The sequence below is a fragment of the Peromyscus maniculatus genome, chromosome 14, assembly GCF_049852395.1.
Source record: "Peromyscus maniculatus bairdii isolate BWxNUB_F1_BW_parent chromosome 14, HU_Pman_BW_mat_3.1, whole genome shotgun sequence".
Classification (NCBI taxonomy): Eukaryota; Metazoa; Chordata; class Mammalia; order Rodentia; family Cricetidae; genus Peromyscus; species Peromyscus maniculatus.
In genome coordinates, this window is record NC_134865.1 from 20,001,197 (window position 1) to 20,025,213 (window position 24,017).

The following is a 24,017-nucleotide window of genomic DNA, read 5'->3' on the forward strand; positions in this document are numbered from 1 at the left end:
AGGATATTTCCTTTATTAATTTATAGTTCAATTGCTTTCTGTGGTTTAGTCAAAGTTTTCCTTTTAAGTCACTTGAACTTTCTCCACAGCTTTGCATATGCCAGTTAGGCATGTTGGTTCTCTGGAGTCTTCAGTTCACTGATCTACTTGTCTACATCTACTAGTAGCATGCATTCTTGGTTATTATAAATAAAATAAAATAAATCTTGCAACTAGGGCAAACCGAGTCTTACCACTATCTTATTAGTGTTTAAAATTATCCAATTTCTTTGACTCTTTGTTAAAATATTTTACAAAGTCGCCAGGTGGTGGTGGCGCACGCCTTTAATCCCAGCACTCGGGAGGCAGAGCCAGGCGGATCTCTGTGAGTTCGAGGCCAGCCTGGGCTACCAAGTGAGTTCCAGGAAAGGCGCAAAGCTACACAGAGAAACCCTGTCTCGAAAAACCAAAAATATATATATATATATATTTTACAAAGTTATTTCACATATACAAAAATAGTAAAATGATTTTTTAGTCATTCTGTCAACTGTACACAAATAAAGAGAAATAATAGCTCCATAATATTAGCATTTTAAGCCATAAAATGGTTGGCTTTTCCATTTATCTAGATTTTTTTCCTTTATCAAAGTTACATTATTTTCAGTGTACAAGTCTTACACACTATTTTACATTTATATATAAATTTACTTTTAGCAGTTGTAGACAGTATATTTTTATTTTAGTGCACATGTAATCATTGCTAGTATATAGAAATATCATTTTGTCTTCTTTATTTTGTGATCGTGTGGCCTAATGAACTCATTTATTAGTTCCAGGAACGTTTTTATTCCTGATTCATTTAGAGGTGTCATTTAGCAGAATGAGATGAAATTGGCTGTGGGTTCCCTTCCTTCCCTAAGTTACCAGTTCCCATTATAGTTAAAATTCAATGTTGGTTTCAGTAGGTAGGTGAGATTTGTGCTTTAACATGCTGAGGGGATGGCAACAATGTAGCACAGAGAGCACTGACTTTGGAGAAACGTGTCATTGCCAACTACTGGTGTGAGCAAAAGAGACAGTTGAGCCTCCCAAGAGACACCAAAGCTGGGCTTGAGGAAACAGCCCTGCCCCCTAAACGGATGCTAAGCACAAATGAGGTAGGATGTTACAGCTGATTGCTAAGCCATTGTATTAACCATTCTATTAAGCAGATACTGGCAATTTCTTTTCTCTTTCTGTCTTCTTAGAAGAGGAAAAGACCAAGGATGGCCAGTAAGAAGTGGATGTCAAGAGATCAGTCTCATTGGTTTGGCTAAGTGTCCTCCCAAGTCTATATGCTGAAGGTTTGATCCCCAAAGTAACACTATTGGAAGATGCTGAACCTTTAGAAGGTGGGGACTTTGAGAAGTTATTAGGTCACAGGAAACATGCCCTCAAGGGGTTTGTGAGACCCCTGTTTTTTTTTCCCTGCTTTGCTTTGCTTTCAAGCTAATGAGCATGAAGAGGTTTGCTTTGCTGTGTGATCCTACCACAAGCCTACCTCATCTGAGGTCCTAAAGTCAAGGGCTGCCCTATCTTGGATTGCAAACTTCTAACTCTAGAATACTTTTCTCTTTATAATTAATTACTTAGGGTATTTTCACATGGTAACACTAAACTGACAAATACAATTACATAATATAATTGCTCAATATTGTATATATATATAGTTGCTTAATACCTTTTGAGAAACGTTAGGCTGTATATATTTAGTCAGGGGAAAATGCATGTTCATTTCAATTCAGTTGTTAAGTAATACATATATTTCTTAACACAAATATAATCCAGCAAGTCCTCTTTGCAGCAGAAATGGTGGTGAGTATGAATATCAATGGTTCAGAGTCCTTTGATCTGTGTACAGGCTGCAAATGTTTGGAGACTTCAGCAGGTTCTCAACTGTTTCAATGACCCTGTTTTCCAGAACAGAACATTCTTGAGAAAATATTTCTTTCTGAGCCTTTGGTTGCTGTAGAACAAGATAAACAAGTTTTTATTGAAGCAAAAATAGGTAACTTTCACTTCAAGAAGTAAACATGTTATTCAAAGAAGTACATTTGTCATCAGAAATGTCTGATTGTTTCCTGAATATTAACTTGGCAAAGGTGTTCCTATTTCTATTTATCTCCAATTGGAACCCTTCCCTGAAGCATACTCATTTCTAAACATGGATTTTTGTACATACCCAGTGATCTGCCAACATGCACACACATATACACAAATATACATATGCACATTTATACACACAGAGACACATACATATACACACATGCACAAAGATATATACTTATACACATAGACACACATATACATATAATACATACACACAGACATATATATAGACACTGACACACAGACATTTACACACAGGCACATGCACACACACACACACACACACACACACACCTTTCTGTAAAAATACATACAAGGTCATTCATTAATGTCAAATACTTCCCTAGTACAGACCAGCTGTATTCAGTTTGTACCAGATGGGACAAATGTAGACTAAAAGTGACCATTTATTAATGGTTGTGTTTCTGAAAGGGGAAAGTTGAACAGTGTAAATATTCCTTTATCTTTAAGTAACCTGCATTGTCGTTAAGACACCTTATTTAAAACCTTGTTGGAGAAACTTCAAATCAAGACATAAGAGTTTGTCCTTAGTTTGAGCTCCTGCAATTGAACTGAAATTCAATCCCGACTGTAAAACTCACTTTCAATCACTCACATCTTGTTCCACAACATTCACAAACCCCTCTCAAAGAAAGGAGTTATTGTTGGAAGGATAAGTGTGATTGCCCTAAGCAAAATGAGCTTAGCGTTCATCAGTGAAGAGACTTGGAAAACTCTCAATATCATGTAAGTGAGTAAGACCAAAAACCCCAAGAGTTGCCCAGAGCAACAGACATGACCATGCTTTCAGCATGCTCACCTCTGGTTTCAGGTGAACACAGCAAAGGATGAGGTGGGAAAGTGTGTCATAACACAGATGATTGCCAAGGTTTACATTCTGATTTGAAACACCTTAAATTCTTTCTGTGTGTACCTTCCTACCCTTCTAGAGAGCCTGAACACCTAAGCCATTTTAATGAACTTTGTCATACTGGGCACAACGCAGACTCAGGATTTGGGATGTGGGTGTGTTTTCTCACTGATTATCCATCTCACCAGAAATGCTTAAAAGGCCTTCCCTGGTGATGGGAATGATGGAGGGACTATGTCGTATATATTTACCATTTTTTGTCATTTTATCAATATTTGTCATTTTGAGTTCTGTCCTTTGAGTTGCCCTATGCCTTTGACGGTTCACCGTGACAAGTGAAGTACTCAAACTGCTTTGAGAGACAAATATATAACACAAACGGATGGAACAGAACCCTCACAAGGTAACTGTTATCCACACTGGCTTCACAGCTCTGGTGGTTTGTATGAGAAGTGTTCCTCGTATTCTCATGTGTTTAAACACTTGGTTCCCGGCTGCTGGGACTATATGGGAGGTTGTGGAACCTCCAGAAGGTAGAGGCTTGCTGGAGGAGACACGTCACTAGGGGGAAGCTTTGAGGGTTTGTAGCCTGGCCCCACTTCTTCTTGCTCGCTCCTGTGTTCAGATGAAAATATGGTCACCTAGCTTTCTGCCCCTGCCTTTTGCCATGCTTTCCATAATTCACTGTGTCTTCCCAGCCATGCAAGGCCTCTATCTTTCTAGAACCTTAAACCAAAACAAACCCTTAATCCCATAAATTGCTTTCTCAGGGTGGTTTTTTTTTTTTTAATCATAGCAACAGGAACAAAACTGTTACAGTATCTCAGTTTGGATGGATTTTTATCCATTTTGAAGATTTATTTTCAGTAAGAATAATTTTTGAAGTAATTTGGGAATAGTGTAAGAAATACTTGTAGGCCCATAAGGATTTGTAGAGTTTAAGTTACTTTCTTCTCAGGTATAAATTAAACAAATATAGTCTCCTTAAAACCTGAATTGGGAAACTGAAAACAAAATTTATAAAGGGAAAATGACTGAACAAAATGACTAGTGGCTTTCGTGCTGAACAAGTCCAATAATGTTAGGTGACCATGTGAAACTTAGAGATTTGAGCTTGCGCGGCACATAAACATGTCCGTTTCATATGGGACAATATAATTACAGACCATACAATCTTTCTCTAAACTAGGCAGCCATTACCCTTTCACACTGCATGGGCAAACTAAGTTTTGAACTCTTGAACCAATGCAATGATGGACTCAAACAATAATGACAATAAGGGTAGGAATCACTCTTGCTAGGTACAAGGAATTTTACGATTTTACATAATTTATTATTATTATTATCACCATTATTTGTTGTTGTTTGTTTGTTTTGTTTTGCTTTTGTTTTTGAGACAGGGTTTCTCCATATTGCACTGGCTGTCCTGGAACTAGCTCTGTAGACCAGACTGGAATCAAGCTCACAGAGATCTACCCTCCTCTGCCTTCTGAGTGCTAGATTTAAAGGCGTGTGCCACCACCACCACCACCACCACCACCACCACCACCACCACCACCTGGCTACATTGTTTACTGTAAAAACATGATTGTAAACAAAATATTGTCATCCCCACTTTCCAAATCTAAACTCAAAGCCTTTAGATCCCTTGCACGCTCATGGAGGGAGACAGCACTTGCCAAGTCAACCTTTGAGCTCAGTTTTAGCTAATTGCTAAGTGTATATATCATATTTCATTCAATTTTGCTGTGAATAAAAAATTGAAAACCATGAGGTTTATTATGTACTTATGGTGTCGAATTGGGGTTCTAAATAACGGCCTTCTCAGTCACTGTTCTCTTCACTAGGGAAAAAACCTAGAGTTGAACTAGATGAGTATAAGATGAGGCTTGTAGCACCAAGTGCGAGCTAACCCAACAAAAAAAATAGTAGGAATCTTTCTCACTGCCTGATTTTCCCTACAGTTGGCTAAATTACCACTTGCAGTTCTCCAAATAGCAAGTAACAGAGACGAAAATAAACAACTTTTACATTTAAAAATTTACATACTTTTCAGTAAGGACTGACAAATCTATCAGAGCTTAATGAGGCTTTAAAACATGAAACTTTCTCAATGTCAAGTGAACCCAGGTTGGTGCACGTGCACACACACATTGCCCTTTTTCTCAGATTGGCTATTTTAAAAGCACAGCCATCATTACCTCTGTGTACCCTGGTGTCAGGTCCCAGTGTGACCTGCCAAAGGAATCAGACCACATTCCCTGTGAGAGCACCTACTGCTTTAAGAGTGCCTCAGCACATCCTCCAGACAAATGGAGATGCCTTTAGTAACATATACATCAGGAGTCTTCTGAAAATATGATGACATACAGTTTAAAGCAGCCTAAGTTCAAAATATCCCATGTCAAGACTGGAGGGTATAGGTCAGCTGTGCATGGCAAGCTTGAATCCCTGGACCTGATTCTCAGGACCAAAAATGTGTCACTACCACACATTTGCACTGCAGTTTTCTTAGAGCTATAAGCATATTTATAAGTGATAAGCTTAGCATTATAAGTACTTCTAACAAAGTTATAAGACACATTTGTATCTCCAATGAAATGACAATGAATTTCATTTTGATTTGAAATTTTGGCATCTCTGTGCTGCCTATCTGACTTATTGTCAGAATTCCTGTTTTCACCAGTTCTAAAGAACTTATCTGGACCCATTCATTCTAACATTGTTGACATAGGAGCATGTATTAGAATGGATGATATTTTGCAATTGTTCTTGGCTTAGACATAGCTCTCATAGTTTTCATTGTAGTTTTTCAATTTCTACTGGACAATGGTAATTATTTGACCTTTCAGTTAGAAATTTTAAGAGGATCTTTTGAGGCATATGTAGTCCAGATACTGTTTAAATGTCTTCTATTGGCACCATATATCATCTAGCTCTCAGGATGGAGGCTTATAACTTGGAAGAAAATCTCAGAAACGGTAGTAGAAAATGCCTGAGACACAGAGAAAACAATGGTGGAAGCATGGATTCTGGCAATTTTGAATAGCAGCGTGACTTGTGTGAAGACAGTCTGAGTGGGATGAATGTTCCAGAGATGCTTTAGCAGAGATATTTGCTAATGTATTTCTTTCCAGAGGAGTAAAATGAGATTTTAAAAACCTTTGTCCACATAAATATAAAATAGCACTCTCAGTTCAAAACGAATCCTCTAAGTGATCATAAAAGCACATCTTGCTTTAATAGTTTTTCTTTCTCAGTGACACGTATAATAGTGGTGTATTTTCTAGGAGACAGTGATGTTATGATCAAAGGGTTCAGAGATTTAGACTGTAATCAGCATCTTCACTATGTACTGAATTAATTGAATGATCCTATAAGTTTTGCTTCAATATAATTTTAAACTGACCATCCTTTTCTACCTGCATATGCCCCTTCATGAATTACAAGTCTCATACTTTCTCCAAGATTGCTGAAACGGTCTTAGGCAGACTTACTTGCCTCTGTTCTCTTCCCAGACCAATGTAGCCTTCTTAAAGACTGAATGATCTCTATGAAGTAGTTACATTCAGGTCATTTCTCAGGTTGAAATCTTATATACTAACACATGATTAATACTGTAATATGAGTATGAGATTTTCAAACAGGTCCCTATATCAAGTGCTAGGTTGCCTGCTCATGGACACTGAGAAGTGATTACATCCTGAGGACTCTGAACTAAGCAATGGAACCATCCTTGGTGGAGTCATAATCTAATATCATTAATAGGAGATAGGACCTAGTTGGAGAAAGTAGGTCATTCACTTCATGTCCTGGGAAAATGTGTCTTGTCTCTGCCTCTTTCCCACATCTGCTTCCTGTTCATTGGGAAGTAAAATACTCTATCAGGCTTATGCTTCCATGATATTCTATCTGGACACCTTGGATCTAAAACAATGATACAGTTGACCTTGGGCTGATCCTGCTAGAGCTAAGTCAAAAATAAGACAAAGATCTGAATAATATAGTTCGTATATAGACTCTAAACATGATCTTTCTCCACATGACCACAGCTAATCAATCAAGAATTTTTCTTTCCTTTCATTTGTGTATGTTCAGGGAGGTCAGAATCTGTGTCTACCTTGCCAGTCTGATGTCTATTGACACTTGGTACATCTGTAGTAAATTTGTCATTGAGTAAATATAACCAACCTATTTTACAATCTATTTACTTTAAAACTCTCTCTGAGCAATAGCTATCTATCTCTAGTTTCTACTGAAGGTTATCCAAAAGCTACAGAAAATGAAGTCCTTAACTCTTCAAAACAGTAATCACGATCACTCAGAGTTTTGCCCCTAGTTTCATTTGTGGTCTTGTCTCTTTCCCACTCTGCTTGCATCCTTTACTCTCACCATATCATACCTTTGTCGATTCCAAATAATCCTGGTAAAATTTATCACATTTTCCCACATACCATCATTGAACAACTAAGTTGGCATTGTAACACTGAGCTAAGTATATGTCAGCTTGATAGCTAGAAATTGAGCTCTTGAAGAGATACTGCTATACTCATATTTTATGCCCCAAAAGAGTTGAATTGGGCATTTCCTGGAAACCTGCCAGCTTTGCCAGCCAGAGAAACAGGTAGGCACTCTTCTCTTTTATCCTCTCCTTCTAATTTAAACCCCTAGTCTAATCCCCACCTCTAAAGCAAACTACCTGATGTTGAATCTCCCTATCTCTGCCTCCATTCCCAGTGGTCTAGGTAGATCCTGGGGGTACACTTCTTTCCTCCCTCCTCTGGGTCTCCCTCCGCTCTAGCCCATTCCAAATACCTAGTAACACGTTCTGAGATCCCCAGAGGCCACATCTGGCAGGATCTCAGAAGTGCTTCCTACCAGGCACCACACAGCCACCACACTCTCCTAAGAACCACAAAGGGCAACAGAAACTGAGGAATAAAACACCCATTCAAAAAGACAAGACCAGATATCAGTGCCCAGAGTTACAATAATAAAAAACCCAGATGCCTAGATGCCAGCATAAAAATACACAGTAAGAGCCAGGGCAATATGTCTTCACTAGAGCCCAGCAACCCTACTACAGTAGGCCCTGAGAAATATTATACTGCTGAAGCACAAGACAAGGAATAGGTCATTTAAAAGAATATGAATAAATCCGTTAATGAAAACATAAGCAGTGGAATGAAATGAATAAAACTGTTAAAGACCTGAAAGTGGGAATAGATCATAGAGAAAAAACTGAGAGAAATATGAAAATGAAAAATTTAGGAGCTTGAACTAAAAAAAAAATCTAGGAATTCTGTGATAGTATAAAAGGACCTATTCTACAAAAAATAGGAATAGAGAAGAAACTCTGGTCAAAGGCACAGAAAATATTTTCAACAAAATCATAGAAGAAAATTTTGCTAGCTCAAAGGAGAAGATACCTATCAATGTACAAGAAGCAGACAGAACACCAAATAGATTGGACCAGAAAAGAAATTCCCCATGGCACTTAATAATCAAACACTAAACATACAGAGCAAGAAAGAACATTAAAAGCTACAAGGGAAAAAAAGACCCAAACAAATAACATACAAAGGCAGGTCTGTTAGAATAGCACTTGAATATTCATTGAAGATTCTAAAAGCCAGAAGGGTCTGAATGGATGTTCTACAAATTCTAAGAGACCACAGATGCCAGCCCAGAATACTATACCCAATAAAACTTTAACTACAATGGATGAAATTCCATGAAAAAAAAACAAACAAACAGATTTAAGCAGCTCTATAGAAGGAGTTAGAAGGACAACTTCAACATAAAGAGGTTAACCACACCCAATCAAACACAAGGAATAAATAATATTGAAGAACAAAACCAAAAGATGGGGGGGGGAATCTACACTACAACAAAAACAGGTATTAACAAATACTGTTCATTGATACCTCTTAACATCAGTGGCTTCAATTCCCCAACAAAAAGACATAGACTAACAGAATGGATTTGAAAAAAGGATCCATCCTTCTCCTGCATCCACTAAAAATACATTAACATCAAAGATAGACATTACCTCGGGTAAAAGGATGGAAAAATTTATCCCAAGCAAATGGACCCAAGAAGCAAATCGGTATGGCTATTTCAATATGTGGCAAAATAGACTTCAAACTGAAACTAATCAGAAGAGATAGGGAAGGATGCTCCCTACTCAATAAAGGAAAAATCCACAGAGAGGATATTGCAAATCTTAGCATCTATGCACCAAACACTAGGGTACCCACATTCATAAAAGAAACACTACTACAGATAAAAATCACGCATTAACCCACAAACACTGATAGTGGAAGCCTCTAGGCTCACACTAGCCAATAGATTGGACATCCAATCCAGACAAAAATTAACAGCAAGATCCTGGAGCTAGCTGACTTCATAAACTAAATGGATCCAACAGATGCTTACAGAACATTTCACCCAAACACAAAAGAATATTCCTTCTTTTCAGCAGCTCATGGAACTTTCTCCAGAATTGGCCTTGTACTTAGAAACAAAGACAGTCTCAAGAGATACAAAAAAAAAAAAAAGCGAATATAGGATATTATCAGCATCCTACCTGATCACCATTGATCAAAGCTGGATATCAACAACAGCAGAAAGCTTACAAACTCATGAGAAATGAACAACTCTCTCCTGAATGAAAAAAAAATGGTCAAGGTAGAAATTAAGAAAGACATTAAGATTTCCTAGACTTAAATGAAAATAAATACACAACATACCCAAGTTTATGGGACTCAATGAAAGTGGTTCTAAGAGGCAAGATCATAACTAAGTGCCTACTTAAGAGAGAAAGAGAGAGAGAGAGAGAGAGAGAGAGAGAGAGAGAGAGAGAGAGAGAGAGATCTCCCGTTATTAATTTAACAGCACACCTGAAAACTCTAGAAGAGAAAGAAGAATGACACCTGAAAGGCAGGAAAATTGGTAAGATTGACAAACACTTATCCAAAATAACTAAAAGTCACAGAGAGAATATCCAAATTAACAAAATTAGAGATGAAAAGATCATAACAATAGATATTGTGGCAATCCAGAGAATCATAATGATATACTTTAAAAACATGAATCCAGCCGGGCAGTGGTGGCGCACGCCTTTAATCCCAGCACTCGGGAGGCAGAGCCAGGCGGATCTCTGTGAGTTCGAGGCCAGCCTGGGCTACCAAGTGAGTCCCAGGAAAGGCGCAAAGCTACACAGAGAAACCCTGTCTCGAAAAACCAAAAAAAAAAAAAAAAACCATGAATCCAGCAAATTGGAAAATATAAAAGAAGTGGATGATGTTCTTAATACATACCAGCTACCAAAGTTAAATCAAGAACAAATAAGCAATTTAAACAGTCCTCTAACCTCCAGTGAAATAGAAGAAGTAATTAAAAGTCTACCAACACATGCTCCAAGGTTTCACACTCTATGTATAATGTCTGGCTGTGAGTCTCCATATTTATTCAAATCTGCTGCAAGAGGGAGGTATTTGGATGACGGCTGGACAAGATACTGATCTGTGAATATAAAAGAATATTAGGAGTCATTTTATCACTACACTTTCTTTCTTTCCTTCATTCTTTCTTTCTTTCTTTCTCTCTCTCTCTCTCTCTCTCTCTCTCTCTCTCTCTCTCTCTCTCTCTCTCTCTCTCTCTCTCTCTTCCTTCCTTTCTTTCTTTCTCTTTTTAAAAACCAGCATTATTTGTATATACCCTAGATCCCAGGCCTATCTAGTTTCGGGTCAGGTAGGGGTTCCATCTCATGGAGTGGGCCTTAAGTCAATTAGTTATTGGTTAGTTACTCCCACTAGCCACAATTGCCATAGGTGGTTGTTTTGCCACCATTGTCAAGGCATATAATGCAGGTAGTACCCCATTATAGAGAAATGTGGCTGGCTTGTTGCTCACATTTCTCGTTTGACAGTGTGCAGAGTATCTTCCAAAGGCACTAGATCACAGGGAGGAAGGTGGTTCCTAGTGGAAGGAAGACAGGTTGTTGGGAGCATCCTTGAATTGGATATTGGAGCCTGGTTCCTTGTCTCTTCAGTTCCTGGTGGCAGTGAGTTTAACACGTTCATTTGCCACATGATTCTGCATGATGCACCGCCTTACCTCAGGTCTAAAGGCAGAAAAAGTTAAGCAACCAGAGGTTTCAGCTATGGAAACCATGAACCCCAAATAAACCTTTCACCCTTGAAGTTCTATCTTCATTTGCCATCAAAATGGAAACTAATTATCAACCAACGTTTCTGGCTCCATGTGCCTCTTGGCCTCCGTTTCACACCAGCCTTCTGTGTGTCTTGCCTCTGTTTATCTTATAAACACACTTGTCATTGTCTTTTGGGCTTATCCAGACAATCCAATATAAGTTCATTTTGCAATTTTTAGTTAGTTACATCTACAGAAAAGTTTCCAAATAAGGTCATAATCCTAGGTTCTTTGGAGATGGATGTAAATTTTTGGGGCTGTCATTCTACTTCATCAATGACTTTCTTGTTTCCTCACAAATAATTCTAGTTTGTGAAGTCAGTAAAATGTAAAGATAGATCTCAAGTTTCTTCCCCCTCTCCCCCGCCTCTCTCTCTCTGTCTCTGTCTCTCTGTCCCTCTGTCTCTCTCTCTCTGTCTCTCTCTCTCTGTCCCTCTGTCTCTCTCTCTCTCTCTCTCTCTCTCTCTCTCTCTCTCTCTCTCTCTCTCTCTCTCTCTCTCTCACACACACACACACACACACACACACCCATATATTTTGAATAGAGTTTACCCATAGTTAACACTGTACAAAACTCAAATGAATGTTCTTATTTTGAATTACTACATTTTACTGATCTCTCTCCACATTTGAAGTAAGTATGCATTTTAGTCATATATGTGAATATGCCCATCTGTGTCTATTTACAGTAGTAACTTCCTGCTGATAATAACTGATGGGATCAATTCCATCACATTCTGTTCTCCATTGAGATTGCCCACAGATTTGCATATAATTTCTTTAGGAATTTGTTGTGGGATGGTCTTTCTGTACCCTGTGAATATGTATTTCTCCCATTGGTTGATAAATAAAGCTGTTTCAGTAAATAACCAGTCAGAATAAGCCTAGGCAAATAAGGTTAGGCAGTATAATCAAACTGAAGATGGAGATGAAGAAGGGCTGAGTTGAGCCAGATGCCAGCCAGCCACAGAGGAAGCAAGACATATAAAAAATGAGGTGACAAGCCACAAACCACATGGCAAAGCATAGATAAGGAAAATGAGTTAATTTATATGTAGGAGCTAGCCAGTAATAAGCGTGCGCTATTGGTCAATCATTTATAATTAATATAAGCCTCTGAGTGGTTATTTGGAACAGCTGCAGGATGGGGCAAAACAGAGAAAAACCTCTAGTTACAGGAATTTCTCTTTCATTTCTCCTTTTGAATATAACAATTTTCTTCTTGGATCCTGGAAAAAAATGTAATGGATATCTGGAGTGACCCCAGGCAATAAAAACCTATTTAATTGAATAGTTAATATGCAGATATTGTTATCTTCCCTGGGAAATATGACAAATAATCCAAGGCACATAGTGCCATCATTATCACCCATGTAGTTATGGATAAAGAGTAAATGGGGAGTAAAACATCGGATGAGCAAAGAGGCTACAGTAGTTGGTAATTTTGAAGAGAATGGATTGTGAGTTGGCCTATGTGATGGCTAGCTTTAATTGTCAACTTGACACGAATAACATCTCCTGGAAAGAATTTCATTGAGAGATTATCTACATTGAGTTGCCCTGTGGGCAGGTGTATAGCAATTCCTTCTAATTTTATACACTCTATCTTGAGCGAAGCTCATTAAGACAGGATGTTCCAAAGGGAAGAGAAGCATCCTATCCTACACAGAACCTTGTTAAGACTCAGGAAGTTCTAAGTGGAGCCTCCTTAAGCCTCAGGGAACAAACAGCGCAGAATATGCAGTAAAGCACTGAAAGTGACTGTACTAAGCCTCTCCCTCTCCAGGCTTCTATAAGCAGTCAAGACAGCTAGAAGACACTCTCAGACCAGCTGAGCTGATCAGAAGAGGCGAGGGCCAGCCAAGCTGCCTGGAAGGGGCAGAGCAGAGAAGCTGTGTGGATAAGCCTCAGACCAACTGAACTGCCTGGAAATTTGACTCTCCAGGTTGACAAGTTTCCTGAAAATTGTGCAGAATGCCCCAGCATTCCAGCTTTCATGAGTCATATTCCTTGGTGGGGAGGTTTTGGTAATGCTAGCCATTTTGAGTCATTTCTGCACCTGTAAGTAACTCCTCACGTATACTATTGTAAGTAAGCCAAATAAATTCATTGGTTCATCAAGCTGTCCTTTGGTGGTATCCTTACTTTGGTCTGTCATTGATTCCCTATTTGAGTGCACAGACATTTGTTCATGTCTCTCCAGGAATAATGTTACACAATAGAATATCCATGGGGTATTGGCTTAAGTTAATCAATGTGGGAAGAGGCAGCCCACTGTGAGCAGCATCTTTCTGTAGACAGAAATTCCTGAACTGTGTAAGAGTGGGGCAATCAAGCTGAGGGCAGTCAGCAAGCAACTGAGTGAATGTGCATCCATTTCTCAATGCTCTTGAATGTGAGATGTGATTGGCTGTTGGAAATTCCTGATGTTACTTTTCCCACCATAATGGACTGTAACCTGGGGTTGTTAGCTGAAATAAGTCCCTTTCTCCCCTAAGTTGCTTTTTTGTCAGGGCATTTTATCACAGCAACAGAAATTACACCAGAATGGAATGTTATTTCTAACTACTCTAGGGAATTAGGCAAACTAGAAAATTAAATGCCTTGATTGTAGAATTCAAGTTATAAAGGGTAAATGAGTAAGCTTTTGTGATTGTTCCAAAGCAGTTCTTTAGAGCTCCTAGCTGCAGAGTAGACATGGGTAAACATCAAGCTCTGGCCTAGTTCTAAGAACTGTTAAGCTTTAGTAGCTGTGACATGGGTAGCCTTGCCACCAATTTGATCAAGTGGACAAGAACATGCCTTACTTAAATGCACCTGTTAAAGGATGAGACGTAGTGGCACAGAAGCATGAAGACTTCACTGAAGCTTGTAGATATCCATGTCTAGAGACTGCTGTTCTCCTCCTTCTAAAAGGAAAGATGGTTCCTACTGTCCTTACAGAAAGAGCATAGTTTGGTAGACCTATTTTGTATTTGATGCCATGTATACCAAATTTGGGCACATTGCTCAAATTCAGTCATTGAGTGGCCCTAAAGGCAGTTTTGAAAGGTGTCAAGCACATTGAAATATCCTAGAGCAGGGATATCATAACATCCAGGCTGTAGTTAAAGAGTCTCTGGCCTTCAGAAAGGATCTCAGGAATGCATGATGATGAGCTCTGGTAGATAATCCCTTACTCCTTTGGGAGTCATGTCTATTGCCTTTACCCATCTTCCATTTGTAAGAGAGCTGCTGCCTTGTCATACAGGTCCCGCACGTGCTTAGTTAGAGTTACCCCACGGTATTTTATATCATGTGTGGCTATTGTAAAGGGTGATGTATCTCTGATTTCCTTCTCAGTCTATTTGTCAATTGTATATAGGAGGGCAACTGATTTTTTTGAGTTAATCTTGTATCCTGCTACGTTGCTGAAAGTGTTTATAAGCTGTATGAATTCCTTGGTTGAATCTTTGGGGTCACTCAAGTATACTATTATGTCATCCGCAAATAGCAAAAGCTTGACTTCTTCCTTTTCAATTTGTACCCTTGATCTCCTTATGTTGTCTAATTGCTCTGGCTAGAACTTCAAGTACTATATTGAATAAGTATGGGAAGAAAGGACAGCCTTGCCTTTTTCCTGATTTTAGCGGAATCACTTTGAGTTTCTCTCCATTTAATTTGATGTTGGCTGTTGGCTTGCTGTAAATTGCCTTTATTATGTTTAGGTATGTTCCCTGCATTCCTGATCTCTCCAAGACATTTATCATGAAGGGGTGTTGGATTTTGTCAAATGCCTTTTCAGCATCTAGTGAGATGATCATGTAATTTTTTTTCTTTCAGTTTGTTTATATGGTGTATTACATTGACAGACTTTCATATGTCTGTCACCCTTGCATCTCATCAGCGAAATACACATTAAAACACCTCTGAGTTACCACCTTACACCCATCAGAATGGCTAAGATCAAAAACACTGAAGACAGCTTATGATGGAGAGGATGTGGATCAAGGGGAACTCTCCTCCACTGTTGATGGGAATGCAAGCTTGTACAGTCACTTTGGAAATCAATATGGTGCTTTCTTAGAAAATTGGGAATCAATTTCCCCCAAGACCCAGCTATACCACTCTTGGGCATATTCCCAAGGAATGCTCAATCATACCACAAGGGCACATACTCAGCTATGTTCATAGCAGCATTATTTGTAATAGCCAGAACCTGGAAACAACCTACATGCCCTTCAACTGAAGAATGGATAAAAAAAATGTGGTACATATACACAATGGAGTACTACTCAGTAGAGAAAAGCAATGACATCATGAGGTTTGCAGGCAAATGGATGGATCTAGAAAAAATCATTCTGAGTGAGGTAATCCAGACTCAGAAAGACAAATATGGTATGTACTCACTCATAGGTGGATACTAGATGTAAAACTAAGGATGACTAGACTGCTACTCACACCTCCAGGGAGGCTACCTAGTAAAGAGGACCCTAAGAAAGACACAGGGATCACTCAACGACAGAGAAATGGATGAGATCTACTTGAGCAAACTGGATGTGAAGTGGGGTAATGAAGGGCAAGGATTGGGGGAAAGAGAGCTTAGGGGGCGGGAGATCCCAGCTGGATCAAGAACAGAGAGGGAGAACAAGGAACGAGACACCATGATAAATGAAGACCCCCATGGGAATAGGAAGAAGCAAAGTGCTAGAGAGGTCCCCAGAAATCCATAAAGATACCCCCACAATAGACTACTGGCAATGGTTGAGAGAAAGTCCAAACTGACCTACTCTGGTGATAGGATGGCCAAACACCCTAACTGTCATGTTAGAACTCTCATCCAGTGACTGATGGAAGCAGATGCAGAGATCCACAGCCAGGCCCCAGGTGGAGCTCTGGAAGTCCAATAGGCGAGAAAGAGGAGGGATTGTATGAGAGAGAGTTGTTGAGACCAAGATTGGAAAAAGCACAGGGACAAATAGCCAAACTGGTAGAAACACATGAACTATGAACCAATAGCTGAGGAGCCCCCAACTGGATCAGGCCCTCTGGATAAGTGAGACAGTTGATTAGCTTGAACTCTTTGGGAAGCATCCAGGAGGTGGGACCGGGACCTGTCCTCAGTGCATGAGCTGGCTGTTTGGAACCTGGGGCCTATGCAGGGACACTTTGCTCAGCCTGGGAGGAGGGGACTGGACCTGCCTGGACTGAATCTACCAGGCTGAGCTGAATCCCCAGGGGAGTCCTTGCCCTGGAGGAGATGGGAATGGGGGGTGAGTTGGGGGGTGGGGGTGGGAGGAGGGAGGACAGGGGAATCCATGGCTGATATGTAAAATTAAATTAAATTATAAAATAAAATTTAAAAAAAAGGAGAGCTGCTGGCTTATACTGTGCAGACAGTGTACTTGGCCACAGAATTTGGAGTTGCTCTACAATCTGTACTGCTTGTCACACGGTTCACATAACTAGGTTAAATATGTATCATGGAATGGCAGTTTTAAGTGAAATAACACACTGTTATTGATCTTTAGCAAATCTGCAAGGCCCTATTACCCTGAGCGAATGATTGGCTCAGAAACCCATGATGTCTACTCATAATGCCTGGCCACTTCTTTATTGCAGCTACTTTCTCACAGCATGCATTGACACATCCCAGAAAGTGGGTAGTCACTGCATCACAGCTCTGTTCAGAGGTGGTCCCAAACAGACAGTGAGCAAAGAAAACACCTCCAGTGAAAAGAACATGGAGAGTCAATGATTTGTTCCATTATCTCTACTGAATCCTATAGAAAGCCTAGGAAATGACTTCCTTAGCTATTCCTTCAAGTTGCGCTCTAATATTTATTTGGAAATAAATTAATATCCCATGAAATATAGAAAATATTTTGGTTGTATTTTTCCTCTCCAAAGGCTCATGGTCAGAAAAATTTAAATACCCCTGGACTATTGTTATTGTTTTAGTGTGCAAGATTGGTAGCTAGAGTAAAGAATTTGGGGCGTGCAATAGAAAATTCTAAACATAGAAGACGGTTTGAAAGCTTGTGATTTTTGTGCTCTATTGCTATAGGTTATTTGAAGACTAGGTTTAATATATTTGTTTTATGATATATAGTTAAAATTCTTAATTTGAGACAAGAGTATCTGCTCGTATTTGTAGAGAAAAGTGGAGAAAAGCAGGAGAGGGAAATGAAATGTGCATGCTTTCCAGAAAGAATTACCAAGAACTTAGCACAGAACTGTTTTCTTGATGTACAGCTTGTCACCATTATATTGAGAATGATGCCGTAGGGGAAAAAACAGAAAGACTTTTGTGCATATAGGTCACTCTTGAATTGTTTTGTGTGAACGCTTCTGGTTGATTAATTCGATAATCCAGGTCCGCACCCAAGTCACTGGACATACAAAGCATTTTATATGAACTTACCCATGAAAACACAGGCTTTAAAATGTGACGTAACATCCAACTGCAAAGTAGACACTCCAAATTTTATAAGCACATGAAAAAGAGGTTGCTATTGTTCTCAGCTATTTAGTTGATAAGCATCAATCCATATTCTTCTACCATGTGCAATTTACAAGCAATAGAGAAACAACAGTAAGCATCAATCCAATATTGTGTAAGCAAAAATCTACACTGGAAGGTCTCCTTTGCTTTTTCTGAAGCAAACAGCCCAGTTCTTCCCAGTTATTTTATCCAGCTTCATGGCTGAGAGCCGAGGGATGTCCATTTCTACTCCGATGTTTTTACAGTCTATCTTGGTATTTATAGCTGAATAAAATTCACTAATATTGGAAAAGGCAGGGCATTAACAAATAATAGTATATAGGATCACCAAGATTCTAAGGCTCCAGAACTGGCATCTGATCCTGTCTCAGGGGACCACAGGGATGGGATGGCTAAAATAAGCTCAAGCCCTATTACCATCTCAGTGAATCCAGCTGCCAGACCAACCCTCTGGTCTCCAGCTGCAGCCCAGCTGCTATGGTTGATGGAACTGTGTGGGGAAATAAGAAGACGTGGCCTTGCTGGAGAAAGAAGGTGTGTCACTTGGGCTGGGGACTTTGAGGTTTCAAAAGTTCACGCCATTCTCAGTTAGATCTCCGTCTCTGCCTTGTGCTCATGGCTCAGATCACATGTGAGCTCTCAGCTTCAGCCCCAGCACAATGCCTGCTTGCTTGTTTTTACACTCTGCCATGATGGTCATGGACTTACTCTCTGAAGTTGTAAGTCCAAATGGATTCTTTCTTCTGTCAGTTGCCTTAGTCATAGTGTTTTGTTGTGACAAGAGACAAGAGACTAGCACAGAGTGTCAGCAATAGTCACAAGAATTCCTATGATGCTTGAAGTTGGCTTTGTCAGTGTTCCACTTAGGTCTGCTTGGATCTAATTTCTGTGTAATCCTCCCCCACCCTCTAGGATTGTGTCGGAACGTAATGCTCAACAACACTAATCTTGGGGAAACATCTTTGGGTAATGGAGCCATTTTCCTGCAGGTGCAGAGAGCAAAGTACTTGGCTTACATACTTCTACCTCAAGAGTGGCCTTAGCTAGTGTCTCTGGATGCAAAGGATAAAATCTCTTTGCTCTTTTCCCTTGACTGGGAACAAATATGACACCAGCCTGATGTTGGGCTTCTCTTATACCCCATCCTGCTTTCTTTTTGCCATATTTTCATGCCTTTCTAGTTCTTTTCCTGGTCTCTTTGGGGGGAGACCTCTTAAAACATATCACCAGCACAGGAACCCTAACTTCACAATCTGCTTTCTGGATTGAGGAACCAAGCTGAGAACAGCATCATCTCAGGCTCCTCCTTAACATTTCTCAGGCTGCTTACATGCGAACTGACTGGGAAGTCACTGTTGGGAGGGACCATCCTAGCCTCCATTGTCAGGCTGGGTTACTGCTAGTGCCGTTTGCTTGTACAGATCACCGAAACCTTAGTAAGAACAAAGAGTTTCCCGATGAGTGTGTGGACTCGGTGCTGTTCACCAGGCTGTTATCCCACCAGTGACTTCCTTCCATCTTCAGAGACCATGCTGCAGGCTTTTCAGACATGCTTGCGTTTGTCTGCTTTTTTTTTTTTTTTTTTTATCTCACCCACCCCGCCCAGCTCCTATTTAAAACTGCCTCAGTATAGAATTATATCCCATTTGGACCAGCGTTCCAAGTCAGGACACAATACCCTCTATATGTTCCTGCAGTTGCAGCTGTCAGTGTGAATTTGAAAACATTTTAATTCTTCTTTGGAGGCAAGGTTTTTCTTCCTGGACTCAAGGCTTCAGTGTTTCTTCTCTCAGAAAACACGATTCATCATACACTCTTCCAGGTTTCTTCCATTGTAACCTGGGAAAAATTTCATTGATTTTGATGGATGAGCCTTCCTTCCTGGGCTTAATTTCCTACTGATTCTTTGAACATATTGGATTCTGACATGAGTCATGAACATAAGAAACTGCAGGGTGTAGGGAATAGGTTGTGAGGAAAATAGTATCACCCAGTGAAGTACTTACCTCAGGCCAGAGGTTTTCTAGGAGCCAGGGAAGGTACACATCAGAGAAAATGTATTTTCTCCTAGTAAGGGATGTTTAATGGATTTGAGCGTGCAAAGTATTCTGAGCCTTTAGGTTTTTCCATTTTCACCAAGTATAATTCCACCTGGAGGCCCTAACTTTCAGTAAGAGCATGGTGCCATCTGAATTCAAATGATGTAATTCAGAAACCACAGGATTAGACCACATTTAATTTTCAGTTTCATCAGCCCTGTAGAGATGAGAGCTAATTTTAGCATAATCATTTTATCACCTTGGCATTTTTACTATTTTGAGCTTGGAATTTAAAACTTTCTATCAAAGTTTTGGCACGTCTAGAAGTAGTGTAGTCCCTCTGTAGCCCACAGTGTCTTCATGTCTATTATATTTTTCTTACAAAGCAAGTATTTATTCTCCACTTCTTCAACAGTCAGGTTATTCCAGAGAGCCAAGAAGACAGATAATTAAAATAAGTAACTATTTACTTTCAGCATGCTCTGGGTACCTGCTGTAGTGCAGATTTGATTATGTTCTCTAGAGCTTGTGTCTTGGGAGGGCAGTCTTTTGTGTGGCCATGCTGAGCTGTGGCAGAGCTTTAAAGAGGTACCCAGTGGTAAGTGATTATATCATTGAGAGTGTTGGTATTAGTACTGTTTTTTGGGGGGATCACAGATCCCACAGAGTGAGTTAGAAAAAATCTAATCTGGGGCCCTCAAATCCCTTCAGCATCCTGTCTCATTACGGTAAAGAAGTCATTCTTGCCATTGAGTTATATAAACCATAAGGTACATGCCAGATACCAACCACATGAGTTTGCCAACCTTGGAGTGGAACCCCCCAAAACTGTTAGTGAAGTACACTTATTTTCTTCATAAAGCACCCAACTTTCGGTATTCTCTGATAGCAACAGAAAGAGGAACAAGGACGTTCTGTTGCTCCACTTGTCTTTTCATTATGGGAGACAGGTCTCACTGTGTAGCCCACACTCATCTGGAACTCACTGTATAGCTCAGACTGGAATTAAATTTGTGTTTGTCCCCAGTGATAGAATTACAGTCATAAGCCACTACTCTTGGCTTCCTGTTCCATTCTTCTTAAAGAACAAATACGAGTTTCCTAACCTCTGTGTGGATTCCAAATGAAACACTTATCTACTGATGGTGTCCTTTCCTGTACAAAATGAGGTCCCATTGTTAATTACTGGTCTTAATGCCTGTGTCAATGGGGTCCTTTTTGGAAAGTCCTTTCCCTTGCCAATGACTTCAAGTGCATTTCATACTTTATCCATTATCAGATTCAGGGTATTGGGTCTTACGTTAAGGTCCTTGATTCATTTGGAGTTGAGTCTTTTTTCATGGTGAAAGCTATGATTGTAGTTCCATTCTTCTACATGTAGCTATCAGATTGGATCAGAAGGATTTGTTGAAGATGCTCCAATGTGTATTGTTGGCCCCTTTATAAAAAAAATAGGTGGCTGTAGGGGTATGAATTTATATGTGGGTCCTCAATTCCAGTCCCTTGATTAATGAATATGTTTTTAATGCCAGTACCATACTGTTTCTATTACTATACCTTTGTGATATAACTGGAAATCTGGGATGGTGATATCTCTAGCTGTTCTCTCATTGTTCAGGATTTTTTTTATATCCTGGGTCTTTTGCGTTTCCAAATGAAATTGAAGAGGATCCTTTCAATTTTGTGAAGAATGGCATCAGAGCTTTGCTGGGAGGTGCACTGGATCTACAGATGGCTTTAGGCATCGACACACCATGACTCCTACCACTCCATGAGCATGGAGATCTTTTCCTCTTCTGTCATCTTCTTTGCTTTCCTTTCTCAGTGTTTTAAAGTTTTCACTGCATAAATGTTTCGCTTCCTTGGTTAAATTTATTCCAAGATATTTTATTTTATTTGAGGCTATTGTGATAGGATTGTGTGTCTGAATATTTTTTTCTTGTTATGTTTGTCATTTGTGCATAAAAAGGCTACTGATTTTTGAGTGATTTTAATTTTGTATCCCGCCACTTTGCTGAATGTGTTTATTAGCTGTAGGAGTTTTATGATGGAGTCTTCAAATACAACCTGCCAAAAAAATTGAATCCCAGATACTCATTCCTTGAGGGTTGCTTCTACTTCTGAAAACAAATTGTTCTGTTAGTAAGAACCTTTTGCTGTAAACATATTAATTCTGTCTAGTTTAGGAAGGAAATGTACTTGTTAGTGATACTAGACAGCTTGTATTTTCACTTAAAGAACTAGGGGGGAAATAGGTTAAGCTCATGAGAGCTACCCATAATCCATTGCCAATTTCAGAACTGTTTCATATGAGGGAAGCTACTAATCACCACATCAACTCTGCAGACACTGGAAAATAGCAGTATTCACTTTGTAGTAAATACCAAAACAAAAGCAAGTTTTCGAATGATGCTATCTAGCCCAAACCAACAAATATACACTATCTATGCTACTGGGCTTCAATTTTGTAAAACCTATTCTGGAAACATTTCCCTGATTATATGCACCTTTATTTCATGTACTTAAATCCAGAAATGATTCTTACATAAGTGTTGTTAAACCTTCAGCATGGTAACCATAACCACACTTTCACAAAGAATGTCTAGCATTCAAGCTGGGCTATCATAAACCATACTCCATATGTGCAGCTTCCACTAGTGTGGCTGAAGTCCATGGACATCATATTCACCATTCAGGGTATATGTGCATCAAAAACTGAAGATTTTCAGTGGCAATTAATCACCAGCTTTCTCATGCTCATTTTTGTCTGTTGTGATGGTTTGAAAGAAAATGTCTCAATCCGCACCCCCCCATGGGCTCACAGAGAGTGGCACTGTTAGGAGGTGTGGCCTTGTTGGAGGAAGTGTGTCACTGGGGATGGGCTTTGAGGTCTCAGAAGCTCAATCCAGGCCTAATGGCTCACTGTCTCTTTCTACTGCCTGTGAATCAAAATGTAGAACTCTTAGCTCCTTCTCCAGGACCATGACTACCTACATGCCACCATGCGTCCTGCCATGATGATAATGGACTAAACCTCTGAAACTATAAGCCAGCCCCAACTAAATGTTTTTCTTTACAAGAGTTGCCATGGTCATGGAGTCTCTTTACAGCAATAGAACTCTAAGGCATCTGTCAATAGAAGTCATCTTTTTTTTTTTTCAAGAATTGCAGACCTTCATTGAGTTATAAATATGAGATGAGTATATTTTCTAAATAGCCTGGCTCTTTGTGTTTAAAGAAATTCAACATGATACTAAGATCTGTGTGTCCATGTAGCCCATATATACATAGGCATTTGTGAATGTGTGTGCTACACATAAATCTACATACCATACCCAGTAATGTAGAAACCTGAAAAAAAATAACAATCCTTTTTATTCATTAGAACACAACAATGTCAAACTCTCCTTGAGGAAATTTAAATCTCTAACTTAAAAACAATGTTCTGAAGACACAGACTGGAACCTATTCTTTGCTCTTTCTCCTGAATCATGCATTTAGTTGCAATCAGCTGTTCTACAGGCACACCAAGCTCATCATATTCAATCTCTTATTCTTTCCTGGCAGACTTCATCCTCTGTGTTTGCCACCACAGTGTGGTCACTAGAATCCACTTCTCTCCCCTACACTTGTGTGAACAGATGCTTCTGTGTCCCTATTTCCTGTGTTTCCTCAGGGCTTCTGCTTCGGGGCATAACACCAAGCATTTTCCCTTACTGAGGCCACTGAGCCTGCACACACAGTGTCTGTAAATGAATTCCCATTTGCTCCAGAAATAGTCTTCTATCAATGCATGATGAGAATTGGTATGAATATGCTACAGTTTCCCCAGGTCCCCTGTGGCAGAATAACACTGAGAAGGATCCACAATCCAACTTCTCCAGTCGGAGCAGAACAAGTTACCTAACATTTGATAATAGTATTGAGCTGCAAAATAAGGTCAAAATTCTACTAATTTCGGATTGAAGATTCCTTGGGAATGTGTGGTTGCTGTTCTAACAGAAAGTAGACTACATTTTATTTATTTATAGTGTTCATTAGGATATTGCTTTGTACAATTTCTTAATTGTTCTAGGATACAATATATATTATATATACCAAATTATAATCACATATTACATGCAGCACAATATAATATACATTGTATATAAAAATATTACAATATGCTATTACTGACATTTCTCCTGCTTTACATGTAGACACTTCTACTCTCCACACTTTTAAAAAGTGATTGCATCAAGTATTCCCTCTCAACACATTAGCTACCACACTGAAA

The 24,017-nt window shown here is 39.4% G+C and overlaps 1 long non-coding RNA gene across 3 annotated transcripts in view; it reads right to left on the bottom strand.

Annotated features, from left to right (window-relative positions):
• Positions 1-1,708: 1,708 nt before the first annotated feature.
• The window catches only part of LOC143268425 (uncharacterized), a 35,212-nt gene continuing 12,903 nt past the window's right edge, over positions 1,709-24,017 (bottom strand). For all 3 annotated transcript variants that reach the window (XR_013044308.1, XR_013044307.1, XR_013044306.1), the window contains one exon: positions 1,709-1,987. This is a non-coding gene — a long non-coding RNA (uncharacterized LOC143268425). The remainder of the gene's footprint in view (positions 1,988-24,017) is intronic.